At 39.2% G+C, this 13661-nt stretch overlaps 1 protein-coding gene across 3 annotated transcripts in view; it reads left to right on the top strand.

Moving 5' to 3' along the window:
- The window catches only part of dtx1 (deltex 1, E3 ubiquitin ligase), a 36503-nt gene that overhangs the window by 7460 nt on the left and 15382 nt on the right, over positions 1–13661 (top strand). The window lies entirely within an intron of this gene.

Genomic DNA, 13661 nt, shown 5'->3' with positions numbered 1-13661 from the left:
ATGTAGATGTCCCTTTCAGTATGGAGGATTTTCTCAAGAGGCTGGACTAGGATTGAATATGTTTTGTCAGCAAAAATTGTTCCTTGTTTGGCCCTTTTTTTCGGGGTCAAAAGAGAATTTGGTTTCTGGTCCTCCGTTGTAGATTTATAGAAGAGGTAATGATCCAAGAGTAAATACAGATACAACCTTGAGGAGGGGATGTACTTGTTGTAGACCGCCCTGCTATTCTGCTTGGACGCACAAGAGCATCTGCACTCCTCACCCACCCTCACTCATGTTTATAAATCTTATCTTGCTTGAAAAAAAAAAAAAAGTGCAGCTTGTGCTCCCACGTCAGGTATCTCGTTGCAGCTGGCAGTTTCTGTAAACAGTACTGAGGGAAAGGAATTCCCAATTGCGCGGAAAGGGAGTTATAGAACCTATAAGATAAGGAAAAGGCAAGAGGCATCTGCATACATACAGTACTGTGGTTTTGAACACGTGTCTATGATTATGAGAAGTGCACTTCAGCAATGGGAGTACATGATTGAAAAAAACAAGCATTTGTTGACTGTCAAATAAAGCTTTTCATGAAGCATGAGTGATGTGTACGTGGTTTAAGCAAAATACCGTGTCTACAATACATTTTGTCCAATCTTCTAAAAATTCAAATGAGGCGTCAATGCTTTTTGTCCTCTCATTCTGCGCATACAGTAGATTGCGCCTTCTGCAAAGGCTGTAAGTGAGAAAGCAAGAAATGTAATGTATTTAATAATAGTAAAAAAAAAACTTTGTCTGTAGCCTGAGAACAGCAGTGATGATGACGTGGCCAAGACATACTCATGTTCCCAATGTCTGCTCTGCTTCTCTAAGAAATGGTGGTTTTAAACGTGCTGAGTACATGCACTACAACGCTGTTGATGATTGAATAAGGTGCTGCCTTATCATTTTTTGGTTAGAAAAATGGCCCCCCGTTTGGATATTTTATTGACTGCACAAATCACTGTGAATATGTTGGTTAACCCTTGTGGAGGTGTTCTAGTTGTTGTGCACTGCATTGAAAATGAGGCCTTTTGCAGAATTTTAATGATGCTTAGCCAAGGCAATGCCAGAGTCACTGTAGCCCAAACCTGCTAGCTGGATTCTATTTGGATGTCAACAGGATATGAACGAGGTGAGCAGAGGAACATAGTGAAATGTGGAGCGTTTTCCTGATAGAAAGCGACAGTCCATGAGGCGGTAGGCATCAAGATGCTGTCAATCTGTGCACGTTTGCCTGCTCTTAAGCTAGCACTCACTAGCAGCTTTTTAAAATGGCCTCATTTTAACAGCTTAGTGTTCCAAAAGTTGGAATATAGCTGTATAAATACTTTTCTGGGAAACAATTCAGTCATAGTTTTATCAAACAGATCTCTGATTATCTCACTAAGATGGCTGAAGTAGAAAATGTCAAAGTTCCTTTTCTGTATTAGACCCAATTTGTATCCAATGGCGGAAGGTACCCTCAGGTCAAAAGTCAGGTCAGATCAGATCCGTACACAATAATGGTTTAAAATCCATCATATTATCTTAAACTGGTCATGCATGACCTTAAACTTTGGATTGTTGTCCTTTTTGTTCTTTCTGTCCACATCTGTATGGCACTTAGTGACACAGTTCAACACAAATTCTGCATTTCTTCACATCTGCTTTGAACGTCAGCGTCATGCTCTCATGAATATAATGCTTTTCAGCATATTGGCCTTATTCTATAGAAAGCAGATGTCCATGTTGATCAAGAGAAGTGTGTTAGTCTGACTTTTACAGAAAATGTCATTGAACTGAAACCAAAGCCACAGTCTGCCATCAGTTATAGAGAACCAAAAGCACGTCACATTCGGTTTTGCTCTCATTCTGCACTCTATGGCCATGACCGTGCAGCGGCAGCATGATAAATTGTTGAATCCAAAATTAAAGCCCAAAGTGCTTTTGAGAAAGTGTCATTGTCCAAGTGTGAGCTGTCACAGTGGGCATTTCACACTTGCTAGAAAGCATATGGCAGTCAGTGGGAACTGTCTCACGTTGTTGGCTCACAAAGCAAAAAGCAATGGAATGGAATTCTTAGTGCTGAAAATCTAATTGGCCAATGATGTTTCAGCAAACTGCCTCATAAATATTTTGAGTGCGCACGGCGGTGAGCAAGGCATTAGATGAATACGTGCTATACTGTACATCACATCCCATCTTCATACAATAATTCCTGTCACACATTATACTGCCCCCATACGCAAAATCACTTCTGTTTTATTTTCTGGGAGGGCACTCGGCTTTCATGTTTGACTTTTGACAAGTACATTTTATAACAGTGGCCACTCAAGGTGAGCTTCAAGTCTGAAACATCGTTTCCTTTTGTAAACACTAAGCATTCACAATGTGACTAAATGAGACAAAAACTGATGAGGCAAGGGGGTTGATGAGGAATGTTCCAGCATAAAAAATGTAACACACCACATCTTCCAGTCTCCATCTGTTGATGGTGGATATCTCTGATACCTCAGCAACAATAGTTGAACTTTCTTTTACAATAAATTAAGTAATTACCTTAGTTTCTTGTGTATGAGATGCATTTTTTTTGCTTAAAAAAAAAAAAAAAATCATCCACACGCACTGATTTTTTTTTTTTTTCTTTTTTTTTCCTTTCTCCCCCTTTGGGCTCCTAATGACCAGCTATGGCCCTTTTCTGAGTGAGTGACGTCACAAGTTGGCTTGTGATTAGGGACTGTCTTTTCCGATCGGTTATCAGCGGCTACGGTATTTCTTGTTTGTCCTCCGAGTTTTGAGAAGTATCTTCAATAAAGTGTTCTATGTGATATACCTCCTACGACTTCCTTTTTCAGCTCTACAATAACAATGATCATTATGCACCATTTCCACTTATGTGGACTGGCGGCGTGCTAACTTTTGGTTGCAAGGGTGGGCACTCTGTCAATCTGGGTGGGCCAGGCCCTCTGCCCCTGCTCCTCACAGTAGTTCAGCAGTTTTTTCAGCAACAGAGCTAATGGGATATGCATATTACATCTGGTGCAGTATTACATCTTCAAGTTTCAAAAAACGCTTATTGCATCTATGTTGTGAATTTAAGCCTCATACTTTTTCAAAAATCCATTGACAAGGACATGACCTTGAGTTAATTTCAGGCGTTTAACCTCAAACACACAGTTGTTACTGTTACTCTTAGCTGGTTATCCTCGATTAACAATAATCAGTGTGTGTTGTCAACTGAGCCACACAATCAATGAACTGGACATGTAATAATTGTTCACTTTAGTTGTGTAAGGTGTAATTACACTTATGATACACCGGGAGATAGGACTATTGATACGTCATCGCAAAGCAGAGCATATATTTTAAAGGTAAGGATAGTAAAGGAGATTTGCTTCGCCAATCAAATAAGATGTTCATTGCCCTGTGGTGAGGTCTCGTTCTCGATCTCTTGCTCAAAGGGTCCATTTATTTCCTGATCTGACTGACTGTTTCCTGTGATAGGACCTGACAGCAATGTTGTGGTTATAAAGTCTCGCCTCTGCAAACCACTTTATTGCATTCTGCCCATCTCAGTCAGTATGAATCTAGTTTATGTGTCACATTTATTTAGAGCAGGGGTCCCCAACTACTGGGTCCTGGAACAGTACCAGGCCACAGGCCATCTGCACCGGGCTGCACAGAGAGAATAAGCAAGACATATTTATTGATCATCAGAGTCTGAAAGAAGTTGTATCAAAATCAAGTGCATCCGCTAGTGCCTAATCTCGGTCAAGTGATACTAGAAAAGCATTTTTTTTTCATAGTTTGGCTGGTCATGTGACTTATACCCAGGTTCAACTTGTATATTAAATTTAGAGCTTGGACTGGCACCCAAAATCCCTGTTCCCTAATCGTGTTGACTTTCTTTTGGTTTTTTTTTTTGGTGAATTGCCACTGGTGGCCGGAAGGTGGTAGTACGACAGCAAAAGCTTTTGCAAACTGCCAAAGGAAAGTAGAAGAAATGGAAGAACAGGAAATCCTCACGAATTACCACTGGCGGCCACCAAACAAGTTATTCCGAATGACTCCCAAATCGGAATTCGACCTTAACCCGAATATTTACTGCATGTAAATGTAGTCACTGTGCTCCGGCACTCCTTTGTTGGGGCACTCTGAATAACCGAATTCCACATTGGAACAACACTGAGTTACTCAACATTCAGAGTGAAGCAATACATGCTTGAGCATTTTTCCAAACGCACCCGCGATTAGGGAACCGGGGTTTTGGGTGCGAGCCCGACCTCTGCTGTTCTTGGTGTCGGTTTTGAATCGAGCCTCCCCTCCAAGCCTGGCTGTAGAGGAGGCCAGTTCTGAGCAGTGCCTTGTCTGGTTCTCAGCCAAGACCTGTTTTCCATGGGTGACCCTAAAATGGCATAAAGCCCCGGACAATTGAGCTCCTAGGATGCTTTGGACACACATACCCCTATGCTCAGGAAGGGGTGGGGTATTGGATAGGGGTTTCTTTGTTTGTACCTTGCAGCCCCCAACTTGTCTTACAAGCCAAAATGTGCAGCGTTCAAACAAGATGTCTGGGTAATTAACTCTTTTGAGTACATCCACCTCACTGACCATGATTATCTCTTGTTCCAATCATATAACAAGGTTGTAAAGAACTTATTTCATGACCATAACTGCATGAGCTGTTCCTCGACATCTCCTCTGGCACAGTACGTCTATGTCAACTTTGTGCTGAGTAGGCAGGATACGACGCTGATATACAATATGTCATCCCTGTGTCTGAGGCCTGACATGAAATATAGTGTTGACACATGCAGGCGACAATTGCAGCGAAACTGGCTGAGGTAAGTGTGTGTGTGGTATTGAATAGTTGTTGCAGTGGATCAGGATTATGTTCATAATGGAGAATAACAGTGTTGTTCATATTGGGGAATCATGTTGTTGCAGTCCCTGTGCTTGTGATGATCTGAGCAATACATATATAGAGGTATTACTGTTGTAATGTGAATGTAAGTTATCAAATTCGTTTAACTTTCCCAAAATGGTCCTTGGCCCCCCCATGCCCCTCCACCTCCATTGATAAATATTCACATTTATTCTCTAATTCTGTTCTCCATTGGACAGCACTCTTTTCAAACTGGACTGATTCCAGAATTACAAAAATCCGTAGTCATCTGAGAATAATGAAGCCTTGTTGGTGGTGGTGAGGCAAACCGATTAAATCCCATACATTTTCAAATGTCTCTTTTACATAAAGATTGAACGTGCGTCTCCTATGCGTAGCAAGGTTTCGATAGACTAAGCTGTATATTATGTCAAAGTGACGTCGCTCTACAAACAAGAAACCTGTTTTGCTCTGACGGTGCCGAGCTGTGGATTAGCAATAGCCGCATAGTGACATGAAAAGGATGCTTGGTGCTGTCAAACTCAAAACATGCAAGAGACGTTGCGACATTCAGCCGCGCCTATCTCCTTAACGCGCCTCTTTTTTTAGCATTCATGCATACACAGATTGACCAACACATGCATAAGCCTTGTTGTCATACCCACACAGGGTGAGTCAGCGAGTGGCGAGGACAGTCACGAAATCCACAGATTCTGAAGGTTATTGCAGGGTCTGACGCTTGGCTGCACTACTGGAGTGTGTGCGTGAACCAACTGCAACTTTTTGTAGTTGTTGCTTGACACCAATACATGCAGATTCCTTGCATGTAACTAGTCTGCTCCTTTGGCACGTGTGAGGCGAGGCATTTTTTTTGTACAGCACATTCCAATTGCATACAAGGCATCAAGACAAAGTAAAAGCAAAACTGCAATGCAAACAAAGCATTAAAATGAAAAATGTCAAAGTAAAAAGTCAACATACCAAACCAGCCCAAAAAGAGGATTGAATTAGGTTTTTTTTTTTTTAAATAACCAAAAAATAAAAAAAGTTAAGATATATAACTAAGGCTAACATTCAGATTGAGCTTGAATTTGATTTAATAAAAGGCAACAGGTCTTCACATCTTGATTTAAAAGAATGGAGAGTTTCTGCCAATCTGTAATTTTCTGGGACTTTTTTCCAGATATGTGATGCAAAAAGAACTAAACGCTGCTTCTCTCTCTAACTCAGGGGACAGAAAGCAGACCTGAACTGAGGGTCTCTTCAGTTTGCAAGTAGTTAAGCCTCCTTTTCTCTCAATTTTCTGGCAGCAGAACCTATTAGTGAGACCCTTTTCTATTGCAGTGTTCACTTTCCAGGCTTAGGCCAAAGAAAAACATCCCCCTTTTTTATTGTGCCTTGGCACAAATCCTCAACCAATCATAGACGCCCTCCAGTATTCTTCCAATCCATCCCTCTCGTCCTTTCCCCCCCCCCACAGCTATGTTGGTTTCCTGTTCTCTCCGACCATCTTCCACTTCCGTACCGCTTTTCTTCCCCAGTTTCTTACCGTGGCTGTCAACCATAACCAAGTCTTTGGCGTTGTGCATCCATCGTGTTTGCCGACAATGACCAATTGAAGCTTGTGGGAATCCAAGTGGCAGCTTACTACAGTAGTACCTTGTAAAGAGCTGCAAATGACTGTGACATATCGGCAGAGAAAATGAGCTTTAATGTGTGATTCTGTGAGCGAAGAGGAGCAGAGCTGTGATATTGAAACCTACAATGCTGTTAAACCATCTTAATGCCGACTGCCATCCTCATTATTCTGGTCTCTGTTCTCAGCTTGGTTGTTAATGAGCAGCCAAATGCTCTCGCAGATCCCTTTGAGTGCATATGTATGACAATGGCGGCTTATGAAAAAAGAGTTTACCCGTCAGTGGTATCTGCATTAAATAGAAACGTTCCCTCACCATTTACAATGTTAGATTTGTTTGGGCCAGGTGTTTTCTCCCAGTACGTGTGGGATGTATTTTTAACCGCTCGGCAGCGTTCTGTATCTTCATCTTCTCTTCCAACTTGGATTTATTTGTTTGAAGTGTTTTTTTGGAAAGTGCTTTTTTTCCCCCCTCTCACCGTGCTGCACTGTTTTCTTTATGCAAACCTCTCATGGGCGTCAGTTATTTTATTTACAACCAACTCAATAAATTATCATCACATTAATCATCTAGGGTTGACTGCAATTTTTGCTGTTTAATTTTTGTGAGTATGATGTTCTGTGGCTTTCACATTAACCCATGGTTTGATTGAAGTATTAACTATAAAATAAAATCTTGACATACCCCCATCTCAAAACCTGTTGATGCGTAGGACTTATTGATTGTAACCTAAATTCAATAGAGTGTCATGAGTTTTAGTATGATATGACAAGTTTATTATAATAGATTAATAGCTTTATATGCTCATACAGAAAATGACAAATGCTCTCTGCTGTGACACAAAGGTGAACATTCTGCTCTCAATATTTTGCCACAGAAAAATATATAGTTTGCCTTTTTTGGCAGCTAGTTTGGGTTTAGAAAACAACGGCCATGCTTGCATGCATTAAATGTGGAGGCGCATATAGGGTTGGGCATCGATAACAGAGAATCAAGTGGAACTGGGACTTGCCTCCCCGCAGTGACGTAGACAGCTGAGACAGAAAACATAAGCTGAGCTCCAAAAGAGGGCATGCAAATTGGCACGCCCCCTTTTGGAGGGTGAATTTTAGTGCTGATGGCATTTTTACATGCCTACCTATTACAGTGTTTCCCACACCATGTTAATACATGGGCGGGCGAGCCAAGTAAACAGACGCCCACCCAAGAATTTTTTAAATATATATAAATATATATATATTTATATATATATATAAATATATTTATATATTTATTTATATATTTATATATATATTTATATATTTATATATATATTTATATATTTATATATATATTTATATATTTATATATATTTATATTTATATATATATATATATTTATATATATATATTTATATTTATATATATATTTATATATATATATTTATATTTATATATATATATATTTATATATATATATATTTATATATATATATTTATATATATATTTATATTTATATATTTATATATATATTTATATATTTATATATATATTTATATACTTATATATATATATTTATATATTTATATATTTATATATATATATATATATATATATTTATATATATATTTATATATTTATATATATTTATATATATTTATTTATATATTTATATATATTTATATATATTTATTTATATATATATATTTATTTATATATATATATATATATATATATATATATTTATATATATATATATATATATATATATTTATATATATATACACATAACTCCCCCCCAAAAATAACAACCCAAAACGGGGCGCGACTTTAGATACCGCATGTAACGTTAACATTGTGGTAACAATTTTTACTCTGAAAATTCAGTACAATGCATGATATGAAGGGTAAAATAATAAAGAAAAAATTTGCCCCACCCCTGCCGGCGTCCACCCACCCAAGAAGATTTCAAATCTGGGGGAAAAACTGTATTATATTATGATATAAGTGACAATGTTCAGCCCGTCCAAGTGTCCTTTTAAATCATCCCCCCGCTTTCTATAGTGTGATAATAAAGTCACCCTTTAAAATGTAAAATCAGGCGCCTAGTGTGGTACATGAGCTTTGCCGTAGTTAAAACAACAAAAGGCCACTGTGTCTCAGTGAACAAGTATCTGTGTTTGTGTCTTTGTGACTTCAAGCAGAAAAAGACCATGCATTCTTCCTTTTATGCTTTACAAACGTGTTGTAAATAGAGAGCCTTTGTACTTGTAGTTTAGATTTGAAGATTCTTTTGACACACACTTTGTATGAGATTGAGTTCAAAGGTACCGTAGTTGTACTTCATCTTTTTTTGGTCACCCATTACTGAAGTATTTGCTGTTGTGATGGAGGTAAGCAAAACTGATTAAGTGAAAAGTTAATTTGCCAATTGCAGATAACAGTTTTAAAATCATTTTCTATAATTGTTCTATTGCTACTTTTGAGAGCCGGACGTTATGTGACGTGTTTGTTTACGTCGCCATGATAAAATTACCGTTTATCAGCGGTATGCGGTATTGAGGGATTAAACCAGTCGATCTGACCATTAGAAGGCTTTTGTTTACAGCATCACTCGCGTCTTAATCCTTCCAGTGCTTGCTGGAAAAAGAGCGACTCACTGGAATGCGCCAAGGCAACAACACAATCATCTGCCTCAGAGTGGACACCCAAGGGTCACTTAGACTAGTAGTAGCGCGTAAAAATACATTCAAATACCACAAGTTAAAATGACATTCATTTTCTTCAATAATGGTTGGAAAAAAGCTGAGGAAAGCGGATATTTTTGGTAAGGTGCCCACCATAGCAAAGCATCCTCGGCCTGGCTAGCTTGTCAGTGTCCTCCGTGTAAAAAAAAAATACCCCCAAAGTCTTCATTTTGAAGCTCAATCAGACACTTAAAAAACACAACACACCGGCGAGGAGCGGGCGAAACAAGCGCCCCTCCACCTGCTTACTAGAAGCCGGCCTGGTGGATTCACTGAGGCGGACGACTCCCACCACTCACAGGGTCACCGGTGGGGGCATCGAATAGCAATGCGGTGAAATTAGCGCCACGTTTTTTATTGTGCCAAAATGGCGTTGTTTACATTTGACGCAGTGCATTGTGGGATGCGTGATGTCACTGTCCGGCACTCTTCACCTCACACTGCATTTAACTGCACGATGCTCGACCTTTGTGCTCAGTTTGACAATGTCCCAACACATACACTTTAATAGGCTTAATGCAGCCTCAGAGAAATTGGAAAGCTTAAGGCTGTATTGTAAAGCTTGTGATTTGGGGTACTTCTTGGATGCCTTCCCTCCAACAGTGGCATTGAACGAAAAAGCCTTAACTAGGTGGGTGATATGGGCCTTAACTCGCTCACACTGACATTTGCTCCTTGTCCATGAGTTGAGCATTGTGTGTGTGACCAGGATGGAGTCCTGTGAGTGGAAAATGTGAGGAATGGCTCAGAAAGACAGTGCTGGTGCACAGCCAAAACAGACTGTGGAGTGGAACACTGAGAAAGTTGGCTGCTGGCACCCTGCTCAGGGAAAGGACAAGTGTTAACGTTCACATGCCGTATACTATCTATGACACTCACTACTGTGTAGCCTGAGGTACAGCTTCCATTACAACACACATAAATATCATGCTCTTTATTGAAAGACTTGTGACACTTCACCTAAAAATTTCAAATTTGAAAAAAATTATCTTACTTCTGGGTGGCACGGTGACCGACTGGTTAGCACATCTGCCTCACAATTCAGAGGTCGTGGGTTCGATCCTGGCCTCCCTGTGTGGAGTTTGCATGTTCTCCCCGTGCCGGCGTGGGTTTTCTCCGGGTACTCCGGTTTCCTCCCACATTCCAAAAACATGCATGGCAGGTTGATTGGACACTCTAAATTGCCCTTTGAGTAATTCAAAGTAAAGTTCACAAACAGTAAAAAAGTTCATGAAATTAAGGAACAGAGAAGTTCATGTGATTTGTCCAAAAATAACTAACTTTTTTTTTTTTTTTTTAGAAACAGAATCGAATCAAAGAACTGGAATCAAAAGGAATTTGGAATTCAAAAGATGCCCAACCCTAATTGCTAATGACTGTTTCTCTGAGTAAAGATCTCCTTAGATGTCCCGTTTTAGCATTTTGAAAATTTTTATCAAATAGACAGAATTACACGACGGGCTCAGTATGTGTGAGGATGTTGAAAATGTTGTTGTGTAAAAGTAGTTAGGCCCTTGAGTTGCCCCTGAATTTGAATCCCTCTTTTTACTGAGACATGTTTGACAACCTTCAATTCTAGCTAGGGAATAGTTTGGGGAAGAAAGAGCAATTTTTGTTCTAGTTTGACTGCCTTACGACGTGAAGCAAGCTCTATGGAAGAATACTTGGTTGGGCTTGACGTTTATCGAAAGAAGTTGATTGCAACCATGTCAACTAGCTTTGTGATTGATTACAACAAAAATTGCAGGCCTTGGTGACCTCTGACCTCACAAATGCTCTTCTGGATTATTGGGTAAAAAGTCCCACAGACACATTCCAAAAAGTTAAGTGCTACTAAGGAGTGGAAGCAGTTGTAGCAACAAAATGTTTCAAATTCTATTTTGTGTTCCATTTACACATTCTATATTAGCAATGTGTCCCGATACTTTTGTATTTAAACTACAAATTACATGACATCTGTTTTCATTTGCTGCAACTGGCTTCTAAGGATAGTCAAGGACGTTACAGTTGCATTCGACTTATTCAGCCCTTCAGGAGTCACTTAGGCAGGCCTTTGGTCACTGCCCGAGAAAAACAAAGCTATTAGAAATGGAAGCACATTTGGCCTCCAGCAACAAACATGCTGCAGGAAGTTTTCCTCCAGTTGAGACCTGGAAGGGCATCTGAGCTCTCCCTGAACTGCCTTGGCCCTGAGTGACAGTGGGGTTAGAGTCCCTTTGTGGAGTCTGACGAGGCAATACATCACGCAGCTAGTACTCGCTTGATAGGAAGCTAAAGACAACTGGAGGACATTGAGGGTAGGGCAGGAAAGATGGCTACTAAAATCACAACAAGACCAGCCAGGAAGTGGACACTTTCGCTCCGTTTCCTGTTAGGAAGGACACTGAGAGTTGTGGTGAGAACGTCAACAACTCATATTTGAGTTTTTGTGTGGACACAAATGTAAATTACTGCAGCAGATTGAGGGGTTTTGACTTGGTATAGTATTAAACACAAAATGTATATTGAAAATACGCAACAGCTGCCAAATCATGAAATGTCAGTTCATTGCATCCCACTGTTAGAAATTGAGAATATTCCAGGATTAAAGGGCACAACGTAGAAGCTATTTTTCAAACCAAAGTATTATTGTTATTCATGAAAAAAGACAAACAACCTTTAGGGATGGGGGTTTGGTGTATGCGTGCATGTTTCTGGGCAGCTCACAATAAAATTAGTCATCCGGGTGAATCTTTGAAGCAGAGACTCAAGTTCACATTGCTGTGTTCATCCTGATGCATTTAATGTCTGCAGCCCATGCATAGTTGCTAAAATATTGCTTTTTTTATTTTTTGTTTGTTTTGTTTGTTTATTCATTCTCATGCTCACTAGGCCCCTGCACATATTTGCATGACACTATTGTCACTCGAGTTCTCTACAGTACATTTTACCCAAATGGGAGAGCAGGGCTGTTTGGCAACCCTTGCTGACGTGTTAAGAATAACATTTCCCAAGTGAGCATTGTGCTGCGTTGTATTCGGCGATGTGCTAAGCGACCATGCCCCAGTACAGGGGCATGAGTGCTTTGAGTAGAAGAGGATTGTGGGTATGATGTCTGTTTCTCGGAATATTTGATGGTCCTGCTGAGTCTCCAGAGCTTTTTTGAGCTTTCACAACCTTGATTTATGATCTAGCCCAAATAACTTGATCCACTGATCTAATGCGACAATTAGTAATGTATGCCTTGGGCCTGGCGTACATTCATCACAAAGTAATCTTGATTAGCAGCTCAAGTTCCTGCCTCAGCACATTAATTTCCTAATTGGATTAACTATACTGAGAAAAAAAAAAGAAAAAGATAGTTGAATTTGCTCAATTTTATTTCGTCAAGTGGTTGCACGAAATAAAATCAAATGAATCCAGATTTTTTTTAAGAAGACTATACATATACTTGAGCTTATGCCGGCCCCCACTGTATCCACATATGTTTGTAAAGTAGATGTATAGTCTGCTTAAAAAATCTGGATTCATTTGATTTTATTTCGTGCAACCACTTGACAAAATAAAAGTGAGTAAATAATGCACAGGATCTTTTTCAGTGCAGAGCTTCAATTTAGGTTAAAATAGCTATTCCACTTCTTACTAATGACCCCGATAACTATAATCATTGGTCAAATGTCACATCTTCACAGCCTCACATCCTTGACAGTTCCACAAAATCCTTATCCTTACCCTTCTAAATGATTAGAGATTCCAGAGTATTTTTCTTCTTCATTTGAAAAAGGTAACAGTATTGTTTAGGGGTGTAACGGTACGCTAAATCACATTTCGATTCAGTTCGAAACTTCAGTTCGGTACATTTTCGGTACAAAAAAAAACAGGGTTTTTTTTTGTTTTTGTTTTTTTTAATATGTTTATTTTGAAAAGATGACAAGTAAATTTTTTTTTTTTTTTTTTGGGGGGGGGATAAAAGCGAACCATTCAGGTGGCATTCTAAGAAATTACACCAGAATAAAAAATACACTAACAATAAAGAACTCTTAATTTTGTAAATTATTAAGACACTGAAATCTTTAAACACTCAGCAGCAACAGCATATGACACATCTAAGTATTCAAGTTAAAGACAAGTTGTCATACATATACACTTTTTGTGATGAAAAAAAATACATACAATAACAGTTACAATTATTGCTAACTGTATTAAAACTCTTTTTGTAATGAAATACGGTAACTTTAAAGTCTTTATGAAATTATTTACACTTTTTATGTTAGACGTGTTACCTGCAACATAGCCGCCAATCTCATGTAGCAATGTCGGCACACAACTTTAGGAATTATACACGTACCTTTCCCCATCGTCGATTTTAACAAGAAAGCAAGGATGTTCCCAAACAGGAGACCGCAGTGTACGGGGGGACCTTCGAGCTCTGGC

This window comes from Filicampus tigris, chromosome 5 (assembly GCF_054856515.1).
Source record: "Filicampus tigris isolate MCC_2025a chromosome 5, RoL_Ftig_1.0, whole genome shotgun sequence".
Lineage (NCBI taxonomy): Eukaryota > Metazoa > Chordata > Actinopteri > Syngnathiformes > Syngnathidae > Filicampus > Filicampus tigris.
This window is presented reverse-complemented; position numbering and strand designations above follow the sequence as displayed.